Source organism: Dasypus novemcinctus, unplaced genomic scaffold (genome assembly GCF_030445035.2).
Source record: "Dasypus novemcinctus isolate mDasNov1 unplaced genomic scaffold, mDasNov1.1.hap2 H_2, whole genome shotgun sequence".
NCBI classification, from domain to species: Eukaryota; Metazoa; Chordata; class Mammalia; order Cingulata; family Dasypodidae; genus Dasypus; species Dasypus novemcinctus.
Genome location: NW_026688139.1, coordinates 645,144 through 665,026, shown reverse-complemented (window position 1 = coordinate 665,026; position 19,883 = coordinate 645,144). Strand labels below are relative to the sequence as shown.

Sequence of the window (19,883 nt, the reverse complement as noted above, 5' to 3'; positions counted from 1 at the left end):
CGCCGCCAGGGGGAGGGAAAAGGGCAGACTGGATTTTTCCGCCCACACCTGGCTGTTGCTGCTGTCGTGGGAGGGGAAAAGGGCAGACTGGATTTCTCCACCCACGCCTGGCTGTTGCTGCTGTCGGGGGAGGGGAAAAGTTCAGACTGGAATTTTCTGCCCTGCGCCTGCGCAGGGAGAGGGAAGAAGAAGGGTGCCGCCCCACAAGGCATCGGGTGGCGCCATCTGGGAGAAGGGGCAGCCGCGGAAGCATGGCTGCCAAGAAGGGGAGACCCGAGGGCACTCTGCGCCCATGCCGAGCTTCATTCAGGGGTGGCGGTGAGTCTGACCAGCCACCCTATTATGGGGGCAGCGGCTTGGCCTGCCACGGCTGCTCCCCCGCCAGGCCAGCAAACCACACTTCAGCCCGAGGGGTGACCACAAGATCCTTTTTCTTAACTCTAGTTCCTCATGCCTTGAGTGCCTCTTTCAATTGTTTCATATATAAACTATATATGGGAAGTTCCTTGTCCCATGGTGGGGGAGGGGGAGCCTACCTTTTCACTTTTTTCTTTTTTTTCTTTCTTTCTTCTTTTTGCTGACACTGGGTGATTTTTCAATGGATCTGTCTCACGAGCAAGTCCCCCGTGGCGATCTCGGGTGATGGATCTGTCTCACGAGCGAGTTCCCTCATGGCGATCCCGGGTGCGGTGAGTGAGAGCGCTCTCTTCTTTAGTGCAGTGTTCTATCCCTCAGAGGTTTTGGGCCCCATGTTGGGCGCCAGTTTGTCCCGGCCAGTGGGACGATCAATGGGAGCTCCGGATCCTAGGAGGATAAGAATGGTATGGGACAAGAGAGACACAAGGAATGACAGCAAGACAGTATTGTGATCAAGCTGCAAAACTTTATTGAGGGGACTGAGCATATATACTCTAGGGAGAAGGGGGGGTGGGTAAGGATAGGTGGCAGTCTGGGATTGGCCGCTGCTGTTGCTAGGGCAAGAGGCAGATTTGAGGTAAGAACTTTTGGCGGGAACTGGTTGTGTAAAGAAGGGGGGAGGGTGACCTAAGCTATTGTTGTATCAGTTCGGGCGGCCATGTTACCAGCATTGCTGAAAGGTAGATTCTATGCATGCTGCCTTAATCGCCCACAACATTTTAGTACCTTGACTATATCATACCACTGCCTTCTTGCCTCCATGGTTTCAGGTGAGAAATCAGCACTTAATCTTATGGAGCTTCCCTTGTATGTGATGGTTTTCTTTTCTCTTGCTGCTTTTAGAATTTTCTCTTTGTTTTGGGCATTGGATAATTTGACAAGTATATGTCTTGGGGTGGGCCTGTTGGGGTTTATGATGTTTGCGGTGCACTGTGCTTCTTGGATATGTACATCCATCTCTTTCAGTAGATTTGGGAAGTTTTCAGCCATTATTTCCTGCAACACTCCTTCTGACCCCTTTCCTTTCTCTTCTCCTTCTGGGATGCCTATAATACGTATGTTTGTGTGTTTTTCAATGTCATTCAGGTCCCTAAATCCTAGCTGGATTTTTTCTATCTTTTTATCGACCCCTTCTACTATCTGTTTGATTTCTGATGTACTGTCTTCCACATCACTAATTCTCTGCTCTGCCTCTTCTAATATGCTGTTATTTGCTGCAAGTGTATTTTTGATTTCTTGAACTGTGGTGTTCATTCCCATCATATCTGTTATCTTTTTGCATATGTCTGCAATTTCCCCTCCAAGTGTTGTCTTCATATTGTTAACCTCTTCATTAAATTTGTCTGTGATATGTGTTCTGAGATCTTTAATTACTTGTGTGAAGTTCTGCTCCCCTTCCTGGTTTTTAGTTTGTTCATTGGATTCAGCCATGTTTTCCTGATTACTGGTTTGGTTTGTAGATTTTTGTTGCTGTCTGGTCATCATTTTATCTTCACGGGTTTAATCACTTCCTTAACTTCTTTGTCTAGTCCTGGGGATTAATTAGGTCTTGTTTTTGCATAAGTGTATATCTTCTCTTTGTCACTTTGTTCTTCTTATTCTAATTTCTTATTGCTGGCTGAGTTCACTTTAGGAAACTATTAGGGCCAGGAAAAGGCAATTGTGTAAGCAAGGAAATTGTGTAAAGTAGTATTGGTAATAAATGTTAACAGAGCAACAATATGATATCTGGGAGGATGGATATTAGATTCATGTAAGTTGTGTAGAGTTATAGCAGTAGGTAAAGTATCTATAATGAGGTAGTCGACTGAACATGGGAGGAATATGGTATGAATTAAAAACCTAGTGTTTTCATGAGAGAGGGAAAGAGAAAAGAAAGGCAGTAGTTTCAAGAGTGGATAAAAGAGAGAAAATAAAACAAAGGTACTAGAAATTAAGAGTTAGACAATTTGGGGATCAAAGAAAGGGAGGTGGAATATAGGAGAGACAGTAGATGATGGATAATATCAAGATGCAGGGGAAAGGGGATAGTGTAGTTAACCAAAATCAATTCACACAGAAATGAGGCAACAGAGGATGAGGAAACCCAGCAAAAGTGAGGTGTTTCCTGCAGCACCTATTTTACACTTAAGATAAAATAAAATAAGAAGAAAATGAGGGACAAGAGAGAAAAAAAAGAGAAGAAAGAAAGAATAAGGGGGTGGGTAAAGGGAGGGGAACAAGTAAGGAAAAGAAAAAAAGATATAGAACAACCACAACAGCAACAACAAAAACTCCCCTAAATAACTAAAAAAAAAAAGACTTTGGGGGATACGATGGGAGAAAATACTAGGAGATAATGCAATGTTAGCAATCAGGACAATAAAAAATAAAATAAAAATAAACTAAACAAAACAAAACAAAAACAAAAAAGAAAAACGCAAATGTTGAGGGCTAGGACATTCAAGGACCTCTGATGGACCTCAGGGCGTGATGGATTCAGGGATGGAAAATCTGTGATATTGCAGACTCAAGAGGTGTGAGTCTCTGGGGTCTGGGCCACCAGGGTTTAGGGGATTCAGACCTGGCAACCTCAAATCTGGTTAACAGGGAGCCTGGGAGCACCGCAGTGCAACACAGCCTTCAGGGATCCCAGCAGCTGGGATAGGACCAGCCAGCCCTATGGGGGAGGTCACATCCACAAACTCTGACCTATGTGTCAGAACCCCACAATTCACCCTCTCACTTGGGTCTCTTCTGTGGCTGTATCACCAATTCAACTTCAGGACACCTCCCACCCTGTAAGCCCTCGAAATGGCCACCTGGGGGCGCCTCTACACTACAGCCAATTTAATGATGCTGCAGATCAGTAGCCAGGCCCAGGGGGCGGGGCTCCAGCCAGAAACACTGATATCAGAGTCCAAAACCGAAATTCCCACACTTCACAAAATATTCCCCTAATCGGCTTCCAGACGTCTCCCACCCTGCCAGTCCCTGAAACAGCCTCCTGGTGATGTCTCTTTATTGTGAGCAATTTAAGCCACTTCAGACTGGCCTTGGGGGCGGGGCTCTAGCCAGAAGTGCTATTATTTGTGTCTGCAATCAAAAATCCCTGCCTCACAATAAAACTCCTGTCTGTCTCCCCAAATCGGTCTTCGAAGGCCTCCTGCCCTGTTAGCTCCCAATAGCGCACTCAGGGCTTATGAATTCCCCAGTACCACAGAGCCTCCAGGAATCACCACTGCAGCACCAGTGCCACAGCTCCACCCACCCCAGGAGGGAGTGTCCCACATGCAGTCCCCACCTCCATGTAATAGAGCCTCAATTTTATCTTATATATGAATTTTCTCTGTTACCTCCCCACCAAATCAATGTCCAGACATCTCCTGCCCTGCAAAATCCTGAAACAGCCTGGTCCCGAAGAATTTCCAATGCTGCCCAGCTGCTTCTTTGCAGGAGAGATTGTCAGGTGCACTCACTCAGCCACCATCTTGCCCCACTCCCCATTTACATATTGATGCTCCACAAGGTTCAATCTTCTCACTTTCCTTCTCATTCACCGTAGTCTATTCAATGACCACATCCAAACCTACTGTTTCAAGGAGGAGGCCAAGGACTCTTAACTTTTCATATCTAGCCCAGTTCTCTCTCCTAAGTCCCACATGTGAATTTCTCACTTGTCTTTCATAAATCTCTCAAACTAAGGCTGTTACTCCACAGGTCTAAACCATTTTCTTTTTCAGTATGAATGTCACCACCTCCTGCCCAATTCTCTAAGCCAGAAACCAGATGATTTCCTTTATATTTCCCACTCTATCATTCTGAAATAATATTAGTCTGAAGATGTGTCAATACTATTTCCTAAATATATCTTCTCAATTCCACACCACATCCTCATTTCTCACTGTAGACTTAGTCCATTATTTCATCACTGATAGCCTGGATTATTGTCACAAGCCTCCAAATATTTTCTCTGCTTCTGGTCCATCCTCCTTCAAATTTATCTTCTACACTGCAGCTAGGACAGGTATAAAATTCAAAATATTTCTTATCTAAAACTATTCAATTATTTATATAGTTTGCATAATAAAATTCAAATCCAGCATTTTAGAACAGAAATCTCCAAACTAGACATTATCCACCTCTACAACTCATCTGTGAATCCCCCAACAGAATTATCTTACACTAAAGGTCAGCATATTCTAAACAGTGTTCCAAGGAACACTTCTTTCAGATATTAATAAAATTCTGGTCTAATAAGTTTGTGAACATGGGGAAATGAACTTAAACACAGTGATGGGCAGAGAGTGTAAACTATAATGTAAACTGTAATATACTTTAGCAGCAATGTTCCAAAATGTGCTCATCAATTGTAATAAATGTACCACACTAATGGAGGATGTTGTTAATGTGGGAAAATGTGGAAAGGGTTCGGAGTGGGACATATCAGAATACCCTCTATATTTTTTGTAACATTTATGTGGTCTAAGTATCTTTTTTTAAAATTTAAAAGTATATTTAAAAAAATAAACACAGTAATGGGCATTGAGGATATCCAAATAAGGAACAGAGAAGATAAAGTTTGAGTGCTGAACTCCTGTTTTTCACTGAATAGCTACTAACATCTGAAGGTATTCAGTTTGGGAAATGTTACCAAAAGCATTTGGGAAAACCTAAAGTTCTGACAATATGCTCTACTCTCCTATTTCTTCACCTCTGCCTGGTGAGCCATCCATTCATTCAGTCATTCATTTGTTCATACACTCCAAAACAATCATTGGATATCAACTAGTATATGCTTTACATTCAGGGGGAGAACATGCTCTTGGTGACCCAAACTTTGTAAACGTATGATTAAAACAGTCAGGATAAGTGCTCTGAATTTTGGAGCATAGTGTAAGGATCTGAGTTTGGCAGATCAATCGAAAACAAGCTTCCCCCTCCCCCCCTTGACAGGGATATCCCTCAGATAGGAGTCAAATTTTTTTTTTACTTTAGGTATTAAATGGAATCTTAGGTGTTAAATGAGCATATATTTACAGATGTCATATCTTTCCTTTAGGTTGATCCTTTTATTGTTATGAAATCTCCCTCTCTGTTTGTAGCGGTATAGGTAAAGTATATGTACATGTCATGAAAGTTAAGTTGGTACCAAATGAAACATGATTTTATATATTAAGGATGTTGCATTTTAACCCCATGGAAAACACAGGAAAAGGAAATGACAATATATCCATATAGGAAAAGGAATGCAATCAATGTGGTACAATTCAAAACATCCAATACATATAATAGTAGGAAAAAAGGGTTGTGTTTCAAATGAATTCTTACCTTAGGGCAAACTTTCTGGATAGAGTTAAGAAATTCATAATAATAATAATTTGAAAGAGTAAACTAGGCTGATGGGACAGTAGTGATTGTGAGATTATTCTAGATAGATATTTTTCATTATGTTCATGTATCTAATCAAGAAAACTAATATATTTTAAATAAAATGCAGATTTCTGGTTCTCCACACCAAATCACAGATAAAAATATCTGAGTATAAGGTATAGAAAATAGTATTTTAAATATGTTTCCTACAAGATTTTCATGTACAATAAAGATCGAACCTTTCTGTTGGGAGACTGTAATGAATTCAATAATTGAAAGGTTCAGAATCCTTGACGTAAGTCATATATATTGGCTTCTTCATTCTCCACTGACCACTAAAATATTATATGCCTGGAGCACAGTTTAACCTCCTGCCACAATGTCTTTAAATTATAGTTTTGTTTTTTATTTACCAAGAAAGGGTTCTTATTTGCTAAAAAAAAAAATTATCTTTTTTATTATTGTTCTTTTTTATTAATTGTCTCTAATAACAGTTATATGTTATTTAATTATCCCTGTAAAAGCTATCACTTTCAGCATTCTTGCATCAGGAAAACTTTTTCTTAAGAATGGTATGTTTCCTTCTCTGTGAAAAACAAATATGTAATTGCTTTTTAGCCTGAGAAATATTTAACAAAAATGATAAAAGCATGGCTGCCCTGATGGAAGGGGCTGAGGGTCAGAACTGTGTACTCTCAGTTTCCTCCATGACTCCTGCATTAATTTTCTCACTGCTGTAATGGATTCCATATAATGGGTTGGCTTACCAACAGGGATTTACAGACTCAAGGTTTCAGAGGCCAGAAGGCTTGCTTCCTCCCAGAGTCAGTACTTAGAACTCACCAGCCATGTTGGTGCTCCTTGGCTTTTCTGTCATGTGCTGATGCATATGGCTGCATCTTCTCCTTTCTCTTCTGGGTTCTGTTGACTTCCAGCTTCAGGCTGCTCCCAGAGCTTCCTTTCCACATCCATTTGCTTTGCTTATAAGGACTTCAGCGACACTGGATTTAAGGCCCATATATTCAAAGGTCCTATTTACAAAAGTGTTCCCACCCACAGACCAGGGGTTGGAACCTGAACATACCTTTTGTGGGGGACATTATGCAATCCCCAACACCAAAGATTCCCTCTGACAACTCACCTTTCCAATGGGACCCAGAAAGCAATCAAAAAATCATTAAGTGAAAAATCACTTTGGAAATCAGTATTTCAAATGTCCACAATTCTCACTTTGCCCTGAACACTAATTCAGTCAAATTTGATGCAATTTGTATTAACTCTCTTTGTGAGAATGTTTACTTTTGCCTTCTTTATGGCTTTAACTTCTTTAGTGCTTTAGTTTCAAGAGAATTTTATAATTATTTCTATAAATATGTGTTTGTGCATATACTAAAAAACCGTTATGGAAAGATGGGGTACAAATAGTCTGAATACATATTCATTATTATTATCTTTATTGAAATCTTGTGAACTCAAATGGCTTCTATTACTTTACAATGATTCTTCTGGGAAGATGGCAGATTAGCAAGACAGAGGACTCTCTTCTCTTCCAGAAAAATAGCTAGAGGACAGGCAGAAATGGCCTGGAAAGAAACTTCTAGGGGTCAGGACCCCAGCGGAAGCCTGGACACCACCCAGGAGATAGAGGGGCAATGGAAAAGAACCATGGTGGCAAAACTATGAGTACATGCTGCAGTTTCCAGTATCCACCCCCACCATATAGACACTTTGAATTCTCAGGCCTCAGGGCCACTGGCTACAAAGGGGGACCCACCTCCCAGAAGTGAGGAGAGAGCAACAAAGCCTAAGGCTGGCTGCTTTTGACCCACAACTTTGGTCTGCTGTGCCCTTGAGCTCCTGCAGCCTGGGTGGGGCCCTGCTATTGTTTGCCTGGGAGCCAGCAGGGGACTAATTGCCCTCTCTATAGACCAGGAATGACTGTTTGAATTAGGGGGCTCTTAGCCTCCAGGCAGGATCCTCTATCACTGTGATCTGGTCTGGTGGATGTAAACACACTCTGACCAGGCTTTGAATTGAGAAGGCTGACAAAGAGTGCCATGGCTGGACCAAGGAAAAGCATATAAGGAGCACAAATAAGCAAGAGAGGCATTTTCTGGTCTTTACAGTCTCCCTCCCCAAGGGCCTAGGAAGCAGGTCTGCAACACATTACTCAGGGCCCAGATCTGAGCAACTAACAGGGAGTATCCTAAGACCCAGAACAAGTTGAACCAAGAATCAAGGACACCAGTAACACACAGCCTCCTGCCGCTAAATCCCTATGAAAGGAAAGTGAGCATCTGAGTAAACTCACGATTCAAATCAGATGCCTAGACATCAGGAAAAAGTTACAAGTCATTCTGAGAAAAGAGAAGAAATGACCCAAGAAAAGGAATCTATCAAAGTCCCCAGAAGAGACACAGGATTTCAGACAACTAACCAAGGAGATGCATACAAACTTCCAAAATCAAATTAATGAATTGAAAGATGATATGGATAAAAAGATAAAAGATATCAAGAAGACAAGTGAGCACAAAGAAGAATTTGGAAGCCTGAATAGAAAAGTAACACTTTATTGGAATTGTAGTTGGTGCTGGGTTTGAGATATATGTAGGGGATTTGAATCTCTGGACTGATAATATGACACCCAGGCCCAGAGCCTCAACAGACTTCAGCTCCTACACTTTGATTTATTGGACTTACTCCACTCAGCTAACATGGAGTTGAAGAAGGTCAACCACCACAACATGGAGCCTAGAGTGTCTACAACTAGAAGCGGGAGGAGTGCATCCAGTACCCATGTGGAATCTAAGCCCTCACTTGACATAGGTGTGCAATGGACACAACCAATCCAATGTCCACAGAGAAAATGTGGAATGGGTGTGGGAACGGTAGCCATGGGGGCTGCTGGGTGTGGGGAACGGGAGGAAGAGATGAGATGTGGAGGCATTTTCGGGACGTGGAGTTGTCCTGGATAGTGCTTCATGGACAATTACGGGACACTGTAGATCCCCCCAGGGCCCACTGGATGGAACGTGAGAGAGGCTGGGCTATGATGTGGACCATTGACTAAGGGGTGCAGTGATGCTCAGAGATGAACTTTACCAGGTGCAATGGATGTGTCATGATGATGGGAGAGAGTGTTGCTGTGGGGGGAGTGGGGGGGCGGTGGGGTTGAATGGGACCTCATATTTTTTTTAATGTAAATTAAAAAATAAATAAATAAATAATTAAAAAAAAGACAGTAAAGACAGGAATTAGGAGGCTTGAGGACTGAACAAACTCACCCACAACAATAAAATTATTCATTACAAAAAGGCTCTTAAAAAAAAAAAGAAAAGTAACAGAACTCAGGGTAAAGAAAGACACAATAGTGGGATAAAAAACAAATTAGAGGGCAGCAGTTGTAGCTCACGTGGTCGAGGATCTACTTTTCATGTACAAGGTCCCAGGTTTGATCCCTGGCACCTAATAAAAACAACAAATGAAAAAATGAACTCTCACTGCAGAGCAGATGTAGCTCAGTGGTTGGGCATCTGCTTACAATGCACAAGGTCCTGGGTTCAATTGTCAGTACCTCTTTAAGAGGAAACAAACAAAACAACAACAAAACATTAGAGGCATACAACAGCAAGTTTGAAATGACAGAATAAACAATAAGTGATGCAGAAGACAGAACAGCAGAAATGGAAGAAAGAAAAGAACAGAAAGAGAAAAGAATGTGAAAAATTGAGCAAGGGCTCAGGGAGTTGAGTGATAACAGAAAACACAACCACATGCATGTCATGTCAGTTCCAGAAGGGGAAGAGAAGGGAAAGGAGTAGAAAGAGTATCTGAGGTAATAAGAGCTGAAAATTTCCCAAACCTTATGAAAGTAATGACCTTGCATGTCCAGGAAGCACAGTGTACCCCAATCAGAATAAATGTGAATAGACCTACTTCAACAGGTCTATTCAGATTCATAGTAGGTCTAACAGGACTACTCCAATTGCCAAATGTCAAAGATAAAGAGAAAATTCTGACAACAGCAATGGAGAAGCAAACTATCACATACAATGGATGCCCAGAAAGATTTTTTTGTGGATTTCTCATCAGTACTTGAAGAAGAGAAGACAATGGCATGATGTAATTAGGATACTAAAAGAGAAAAACTGCCAGCTGAGAAATCTTTATCCACCAAAATTGGCCTTCAAATATGAAAGGTGCATTTAAAATACAAAGAAAACAGAAATTAAGAGAATTCATAAAAATGATTCCATTTTGTAGGAAATATTAAAGGAGACCTTACCACCTGACAGAAAAAGACAGGAGACAGAGGTTTGGAAGAGATTATAAAAGAAAGAATAGCAGAAAGGATAATCAAGAGAGTGAAAATACAGACAGAAATAAGACATGACATATGAAAACCAAAGAATAAAATGATAGAAGTAAATAATGCATTTACAGTAATAACATTGAATGTGAATAGATTAAACTCCCCAGTCAAAAGATATAGGCTGGGAAGCAGACATGGTTCACCTGCTAGAGAATCCATCTACCACATGGAGGGCCCAGGGTTCAATCCCCAGGGCCTCCTGACCTGTGTGGTAAGCTGGCCCACGTGCAGTGTTGCTGCACTCAAGGAGTGCTCTGCCATGCAGGGATGCCCCTGCATAGCGGTGCCTTATGTGTAAGGAGTGCACCCCACAAGGAGAGCTGCCCTATGTGAAAAAAAGGTGCAGCTCACCCAGGAGTGGCACTGCACATGGAGAGCTGACACAGCAAGATGATGGAACAACAAAAAAAGACAGTTTCCCAGTGCTGCCAGATAATGCAAGCAGACACAGAAAAACACACAGCACATGGACACAGAGAGCAGACAATGGAGGGGTAAGAGGATAGGAATAAATAAAATAAATCTTAAAAAAAAAGATACAGGCTGACAGAATGGATGGAAAAACATGAGCCATCCATGTGCTGCCTACAAGAGACTCACCTTAGATCCAGGGATAAAAACTGCCTGAAAGTGAAATCTTTGAAAAAGATACTCCATGCTAACAATAACCAAAAAAGATCATGTCTTCTACACAAGTAAAATAAAAAACTTGCCAACTTTGATGAGTGATTCTGCAGTTCTTTGGGATTTGAGGGTTCTATGACAATGGAAATGAGGCCATGGCCTCTTGTGGTTTAGAAAAGCCTGAGAGAAGAGAGAGAAGAGGCAAGAGAAGGAGGGGGAGGAGGGGGAGGAGGAACTGGAGGGAGGAGGGGAGAAATGGGAGATAAAGAATGGCAGGGAAGGTTCATGTGGTCAGAGAGAACCCTGCAAAGGCACTAATAGAAGAGGGGAAGCTTAAGTGAGCTAGGAGAAAAACCCTCTGACCAGGTTCTGTACTAGAGCAGAAAAGAAAAAATGCTTTAATTGATACTAGTAATGAAGTCTAGCAAGAGACTTGCTCAATTGCAAAATTCCTTTTTCCTCCTAATTCATTTTGAGTATGTCTGTGTTGATAATACTTGTTTAACTTAATACCCTAGCTTTTAGTCATTTTTAGAACTAGAGAAACCTATTCCTTGAACAGGAACCAGTTAGGATTTTTGTGGTTCCTTTGCAATGTAGGCACACCTTGTCCTTTTGGATGGCATGGAACTCTACCATCAGCAGGTGACAACTCAGAACTGTGCAGGTGAGAGATATAGTAGGAAGAAAGTGTTCCTTTCAAGCACTATAAGAGCATTATAATTATGAGAGTTTCTTTTTCCTCCACTTCACATTATCTGTATATTTTTTGTTAGGTGAAAGTGACATAACATAAAATTAAAGATTTTGACAGTACATTCTGTGGCACTTAGTACATTCAGTATGTTGTGCATAAAATTTATCTAATTTCAGAACATTTTTATCCATTCTGAAGGAAAGCTCATAGACCCAAAAGGAGTTACTCCACCTTCCCCACTCCCCTCAACCCCTGCCAGCCATTAATCCTCATTCTGTCTCTCTTTATTTGCATAGTATAGTGGGGGGTAGGGGGGTGGGAACCTCATATTTTTAATGTAACATTTGTGCTCAAGGTAGCGTAAAAAAAGACAATTAAATAAAAAAATTTTTTTAAAGTTTCCATTTATATGATAGTTTTTTGACATTACAGGAATAATCTCTTTGGAGTGATTACACAAGTCCTAAAAGATGAATTACTGATAGTTTGTCCCAAGTATTGCTCTAAAATATTCCAAGTGTTGATTCACTTATAACCATAGCATTTCATAGGTCTTAATTTCCCTTGAAGATTTTCCACTTTAAAATCCTGCGTATCTTGGGAAACTACAATAATTCTGTTCATTTTAACTATTTTTATAATCTTGGGTCCTAGAATCATGACCTGTTAGTTGAAAAGGGGCCAGTAACCATCTGTTTACAATGAGATTCCCCGTTCCCCCCCACCCAGCGCACCTCCTGCTGCCCTTTATTGCGCTGCACCCTGAGCTTCAGTCTTCTGTGATGTAGAAGAATATTTATCTCACAACAGGGGGTGGGGGGTGGGGGGTGGTGGCTGGCAGCTCCTCCCAGGAGGCGTCCCCATTCCTGGCCAGGGGGATCCACGTGGCTGCCAAGCGCTGGCCGGATCTCGGGGGTGGGGAGACCCTCCTCCCAGAGGATGCAGGTAGGGGCCCCGAAGTCTAGTGGGACGGGAGCGTGCAGGAGCTCTACGTGCGCGGGTCCGCCTTGGGCCGTGGCGGGGGTGGGGCTCCTGGCAAGGGCGTGGCGGGCGCTCAGCCCCGCTGCCGGCCGCGCAGAAGCTTTCCCCACCGCTCAGCCCCGCCCCCTGAGGCCCCGCCCAGCACGCGGCGCGCCGGCTGCACCTTTCGGACCCTCAGGGGTTCCAGTCCGGCGGTGTCCTGGTGCTTGGGCCGGGCCGAGGCTCCGCGCCCGGCAGCAAGCGCCGGCCCGGAACCCTCAGGCGGAGCGCACGGTGCCTTCTCAGACGCAGGCCTGCTCCTGGCTCGGAGCTCGGTACGTGTGCGGTACGTGTGCGGTACGTGTGCGGGGCGGCGGGGTGGGCCAGGGCGCGGGGCGCGGGGCTGCGGGCGCCGCCGGCAGCGCGGAAAAGCGGGCGAGCGGCGGTCCCCGCGCTGTGCTGAGGATGCGCCTGGCCCACGCGGCCGCCAAAGCTCCCGCTGTGCGGTTGGGGCTGCCTTCACGGGGCCTGCGGGCGGCCGGGGGCCTGGGGCCTGCTTCAGTCTTTGGCATTTTTCCAGACACGGATAACTTGTTTATTCTGTGGAAGTTAGTTGAATGAAATTACCTCCTTAGAGCTGCAGAGCTATTTACGATGTACCACCTTCTCTTATCCAAGCCCCGGTTGATAGGCATTTGTATTTTTTCCCCAGTTTTGACGGCCAGAACTTGCTGTGGGAATCATGGTACAGCAATTTGTCTTGGATAGATATCTCGGAGTGGAACTAGCAACAATGATGTAAGTTTATATATATATATATATTTAAAGATGTATTTATTTATTTAATCCCCCCTCCCCCAGTTGTCTGTTCTCTGTGTCTATTTGCTGCATCTTGTTTCTTTGTCCACTTCTGTTGTCGTCAGTGGGAGGGGAAGTGTGGGTGGCGCCATTCCTGGGCAGGCTGCACTTTCTTTCACCCTGGGCAGCTCTCCTTGTGGGGCGCACTCCTTGCGTGTGGGGCTCCCCTATGCGGGAGACACCCCTGCGTGGCAGGGCACTCCTTGTGCACATCAGCACTGCGCATGGGCCAGCTCCACACGGGTCAAGGAGGCCTGGGGTTTGAACCGCGGACCTCCCATGTGGTAGACAGATGCCCTAACCCCTGGGCCAAGTCCGTTTCCCAGTTTATATTTTTAAGAAACTGACAAAATGTTTCCCAAAGTGGTAGCACCTTTTGGCATTCTAACTAGAAATGTATGAGGGCTCCCGGTTTTCCACATCTTCTTAAACAGTTGGTATTATCTTTCTTGATTTTAGCCATTTTACTATGTCTATATGATGTCATAGCAGATTTTAATTTGTATTTCCCTAGTGCTGAAAAGAATTGAATGTTTCTTCTCTGGTGAAAGTGTTATTTACATAGTTTCCCATTTTTAAGTGCTGTTTGTCATTTTTTTTAACAAATCATTTTTATCTATATGTATCAACAAAGCATACAGTTCACCGCACAACCAGTGGTGTTTGGCAGCATCACATAGTTGTGCATTCATCACCTCCATCATTACTAGAGCATTTTCTTAATTTGAATAATAATTTAAAAAGTAAATCCATCACTTCTCCATCTGTGCTTCCTGCTGTTCACAGCTCCCCTTTTTGGCTATTCTTGCACAGATACTTTTATTTCCCCTCTGTAAATTGATTTACATTTACATTTTATGTAAATGGAATCATACAATATGTTATATAATATATTTAGTTCATAGCGATCCTCTATTTATTGTATTTATCCTTTTGTGTCTGGTTTGCTTCACTCAACATAATGTCCTCCAGGTTCATTGATGTTGTCAAATGTTTTAGGACTTCTTTTTTTTTTTTAAGATATATTTTTTATTTATTATTCTTCCCTTCCACACCCCACCCCCAGTTGCCTGCTCTCTGTGTCCATTTGCTGTGTGTTCTTCTTGTTTCCACTGGTACTCTTGTCAGCAACACCCAGAATCTGTGCCTCATTTTGTTGCATCATCTTGTTCTGTCAGCTCTCCATGTGTGTGGCACCACTCCTGGGCAGGCTGCACTTTCTTTTGTGCTGGGTGGCTCTCCTCATGGGGTGCACTCCTTGCACGTGGGGCTCCCTTATGCGGGGGACACCCCTGCGTGCCACAGCACTCCTTGGGAAAATCAGCACTGTGTATGGGTCAGTTCATCACATGGATCAGGAGGCCCTGGGTTTGAACCTTGGACCTTCTATGTGGTAGGCAGATGCCCTATCTGTCTGGCCAAATCCGCTTGCCCATTTCTTCTTAAGTACTGCATAATATTCCATTGTGGGAATATACCACTGTTTGTTTATCCATTTGTCAGTTGATGGACACCTGGGTTCTTTCCAGCTTTTGACATTGTGACTAGCACTGCTATGAACATGAGTGTGCAGATGTGTATTTGTATCACTGCTTTCAATTCTGGGTGTAGACCCATAGTGATAGTGCTGAGTCACTGGCATTTTTATTTATTCATTTCTCTCCCCTCATCCCCGCCCTGCCCCAGTTGTCTGCTGTGTCTATTTGCTGCATAGTCTTCTTTGTCCACGTCTGTTGTCAGCGGCACGGGAATCTGTGTTTCTTTTTGTTGCATCATCTTGTTGTGTCAGATCTCCATGTGTGCAGCACCATTCTTAGGCAGGCTGCACTTTCTTTTGCACTGGGCAGCTCTTCTTCCGGGGTGCACTCCCTGCACATGGGGCTCCCCTATGTGGGGGACACCCCTGCGTGGCAGGGCATTCCTTGTGTGCATCAGCACTGCACATGGGCCAGCTCCACATGGGTCGAGGAGGCCCGGGGTTTGAACCACAGAACTCCCATGTGGTAGATGGATGCCCTAACCACTAGGCCAAGTCCACTGCTCTATATTCAACTTCTTTAGGAACTGCCCAACAGTTCTCCACAGGAGCTGTACCATTCTGCATTCCCACCAATTGTGAGTAAGAGTTCCTATCTCTCCACATCCTCTCCAACATTTGTAGTTCTCTGACTTTTTAATTGTGGCCATTCTGATAGGTGTGAAAAGATATCTCTTAGGTATGATTTGCATTTCCCTAATCATTACTCATATTGAACATTTTTTCACATGTTTTCTTGCCATTTGTATTTCTTCTTTGGACAAATATCTATTCATGTCTTTTGCATTTAATTGAGTCTTTTTTTATTTTTGAGTTGTAACATCTCTTTACATATCATGGATCTTAATCCCTTATTGGACATGTGATTTCCAAGTATTTCCTTCTGCTGAGGCAGCTGCCTTTTCACCCTTTTGACAAAGTCCTGTGAGGTGTACACGTGTTTAATTTTGAGGAGGTCCCATTTATCCATTTTTTCTTTTGTTTTGTGTGCTTTGGATGTAAGGTCCAAGAAACCACCATGTAGCACAAGGTCTTTAAGATGTTTCCCTACATTTTCTTCAAGCAGTTTTATGGTGCTTTCATATCTAGGTCTCTGATCCATTTTCAGTTGATTCTTGTATGGGATGTAAGATAGGGGTTCCATTCCATTTTTTTGGTTATAGATATCCAGGTCTCCCAGCACCATTTATTTATTTATTTATTTATTTTTCCTGTGTGCATTTTTTATTTTTTTATTTTTTTTATTATTTTTTTATTTTTATTTTTTTTAATTTTTTTATTTTTTATTGACTTTGTAATAATATTACATTAAAAATATATATGTGAGGTCCCATTCAACCCCACCCCCCCACCCCCCCTCTCCCCCCCCCAACAACACTCGTTCCCATCATCATGACACATCCATTGGATTTGGTAAGTACATCTTTGGGCACCTCTGCACCTCATATACATTGGTTCACATCATGGCCCATACTCTCCTCTATTCCATCAAGTGGGCCCTGTGAGGATTTACAATGTCCAGTGATTACCTCTGAAGCACCATCCAGGGCAGCTCCATGTCCCGAAGATGCCTCCACCTCTCATCTCTTCCTGCCTTTCCCCATACCCTTTGTCCATTATGTCCACTTTTCCCAATCCAATGCCACCTCTTCTATGTGGACATTGGATTGGTTGTGTCCATTGCACCTCTATGTCAAGAGGAGGGTCAGATTCCACCTGGATGCTGGATGCAATCCTCCCATTTTCAGTTGTAATCACTCTAGGCTCCATGGTGTGGTGGTTGTCCTTCTTCAACTCCATCTTAGCTGAGTGTGGTAAGTCCAATAAATCAGATTGTAGGTGCTGGAGTCTGTTGAGGCTCAGGATCTGGCTATCACATTGTCAGTCCAGAGATTCAAATCCCCTAAATATATCTTAAACCCCAACATTAACTGCACCTCCAGCACATTAGCATGAAAGTCTTATGAAGGGAGATCCCATCTGAGTCCAGATTCATCACACATAAACACCATTTCCAAAGAGGGGCCATCTGCCCTGGTAGTTAACCCAGCACCATTTATTGAAGGGACTTTTCCCCCATTAACATGGACTTGGTGGGTGTCTGAAAAACTAGTTGACCATGGAGGTGGGGGGTTATTTCTGGACTCTAAATTCTATTATACTGATCAATGAGTCTCTCTTTATGCCAGTGCCATGCTGTTTTGGCCACTGTAGCTTTGTAATATGTTTCAAGGTCTGGCATTGAAATTCCTCCCATGTTGCTCTTCTTAAAAAAGAAGCGCGCATGCTTTTGGTTACTTGAGTGCATTTTCCCTTCCAAATGAATTTGGTAATTGCCTTTTCTATTTCTGTCAAGTAGGCTGTTGGAATTTTTATTGGTATTACAATGAGTCTATAAATCAGTTTAGGTTGTATTGACATCTTCATGATATTTAGTCTTAGAGTACATGAACACAGAATGTCATTCCATTTGTTTAGGGCATTTTAAATTTCTTTTACCACTGTTTTGTAGTTTTCTGCATCTAGGTCCTGTACTTCTTTGACTAAGTTGATGCCTACATATTGAGTCTTTTTGTTACTATTGTAAATGGAATTTCCCCCTGATTTCTCCTCTGATTATGCAGTACTACTGTACAAGAACTGTGATTTCTGCATGTGGATCTTGTATTCTGCCACTTTGCTGAACTCATTTCTTATGTCAAGTAGCTTTGTTGTAGACATTTCAGAATTTCCTAAACATAGGATCATGTCATCTGCTGATAGTGCAAGTTTTATGTCCCCTTTTCCTATTTGGATGCCTTTAATTTTTTTTCTTCTCTAATTACTCTAGCTAGAACTTGTAGTACAATGTTGAATAGCAATGATGATAGTAGGCATCCTTGTCTTTTTTTTTTTTTAAAGATTTATTTATTTATTTAATTTCCCCCCCTCCCATGGTTGTCTGTTCTTGGTGTCTATTTGTTGCGTCTTGTTTCTTTGTCTGCTTTTGTTTCTTTGTCTGCTTCTGTTGTCATCAGCGGCACAGGAAGTGTGGGCGGTGCCATTCCTGGGCAGGCTGCTCTTTCTTTTCACGCTGGGCAGCTTTCCTCACGGGTGCACTCCTTGTGCGTGGGGGCTCCCCCACGCGGGGGACACCCTTGCGTGGCACGGCACTCCTTGCGCGCATCAGCGCTGCACATGGCCAGCTCCACACGGGTCGAGGAGGCCCGGGGTTTGAACCGCGGACCTCCCATATGGTAGACGGACGCCCTAACCACTGGGCCAAAGTCCGTTTCCCAGCATCCTTGTCTTGTTCCTGATCTTAGATGGAAAGCTTTCAACCTTTCCCCACTGAGTACAATGTTGGCTGTGGGTTTTTCATATATGCCTTTTATCATATTGTGGCATTTTCCTTCTATTCATACCTTTTGAAGTGTTTTTTTTTACCAAGAAAGAATGCTGGATTCTGTCAAATGCCTTTTCTGTGTCTATTGTGATCACCATGTGTTTTTTCCCTTCAATTTTTTTTTTTTAAATTTAATTCCCCTCCCCTCTCCCGGTTGTCTGTTTTCTGTGTCTTTTTGCTGCGTCTTGTTTCTTGGTCCGCTTCTGTTGTCAGGGGCACGGGAAGTGTGGGCGGCGCCATTCCTGGGCAGGCTGCACCCTCCTCCGCGCTGGGCGGCTCTCCTTACGGGGCGCACTCCTTGCGCGGAGGACACCCCCACGCGGGGGACACCCCTGCATGGCATGGCACTCTCCGCGCGCATCAGCACCACGCATGGGCCAGCCCCACACGGGTCAAGGAGGCCCGGGGTTTGAACCGCGGACCTCCCATGTGGTAGACGGACGCCCTAACCACTGGGCCAAAGTCCGTTTTCCCCTTCAATTTTTTTTAATGTGGTGTATTATGTTGATGGTTTTTTTTTTTATGTTGAGCTAACCTTGCAATCAGGAACAAATCCCCCTTGGTCGTGATGTGTAAGTCTTCAATAATGCTGCTGGATTCAATTTGTCAATATTTTGTTGAGAATTTTTGCATCTCTGTGTTCATTGAAGAGATTGGTCTGTACTTTTCTTTCCGTGTAGTGTCTTTATCTGGCTTTGGTGTTAGGGAGATGTTGGCTTCATAAAAAGAGTGGGGTAATTTTCCCTCCTCTTCATCATGTTGGAAGAGTTTAAACAGGATTGTTGTTAATTCTTTTTGAAATGTTTGGTTGAATTTATCTCTGAAGTCATCTGGCCCTGAGCTTTTCCTTGTTGGGAGGTGTTTGATGATGGATTCAGTCTCTTTAAATATGGTTGGTTTGTTAATTCTTGTATTTCTTGTAGTGTCAGTGTAGGTTGGTTGTGCCTTTCTAGGAATTTGCCCATTTCTAGGTTGTCATTGTTGGCATACAGTTTCTCATAATATCGTCTTTTGATTCTTTTTATTTCTGTGGGGTCAGTCATTACTTCCCTCCTTTCATTTCTGATTGTATTTATTTGCCTATTTTTCTTCTTTGTTAATCTTGCTAGCAATTTGTCAATTTTACTGATCTTCTCAAAGGACCAACTTTTGGTTTTGATTTTATCTATTTTTTTTGTTGTTGTTGTTCTCAATTTCATTTATTTCTGCTCTAATCTTTATTATTTCTTTCCTTTTGTTTTCTTTGAGGATTGGTTTGCTGTTCTTTTTCCAATTTCTCTAGGTGTTCAGTTAAGTCTTTGAGTTTAGCGCTTTCTTCTTTTTTAATATAGGTGTTTAGGGCTATAAATTTCCCTCTCCAGACTGGCTTTGCTGTATCCCTTAAGTTTTCATAATTTGTGTTCTCATTTTCATTTGTCTATACATTTACTGATTTCACTTGCAATTTCTTCTTTGATCTACTGATCATTTAAGAGTGTGTTGTTTAGACTCCACACAGTTGCAAAGTTACCTTTTTCCTGTCTATTCTTGATTTCCAATTTCATTCCATTATGATCTAAGAAGGTGCTTTGTATAATTTCAGTCTTTTCATATGTATTGAGACCTACAGTGTGCCCTACATGTGGTGTATCCTGGTGAAGGGTCCATGGGCACGTGAGAAGAATGTATAACCTGCTGGATT

At 42.8% G+C, this 19,883-nt stretch overlaps 1 long non-coding RNA gene across 3 annotated transcripts in view; it reads left to right on the top strand.

The window, feature by feature from the left end:
• The first annotated feature begins 329 nt into the window (after positions 1-329).
• Positions 330-19,883, top strand: part of LOC131277456 (uncharacterized) — a 57,899-nt gene continuing 38,345 nt past the window's right edge. For 2 of the 3 annotated variants that reach the window (XR_009184628.2, XR_011648177.1), the window contains exons 1-2: positions 330-689; positions 13,135-13,220. This is a non-coding gene — a long non-coding RNA (uncharacterized lncRNA). The remainder of the gene's footprint in view (positions 690-13,134; positions 13,221-19,883) is intronic. The other variant, XR_011648176.1, reaches the window with a different exon arrangement.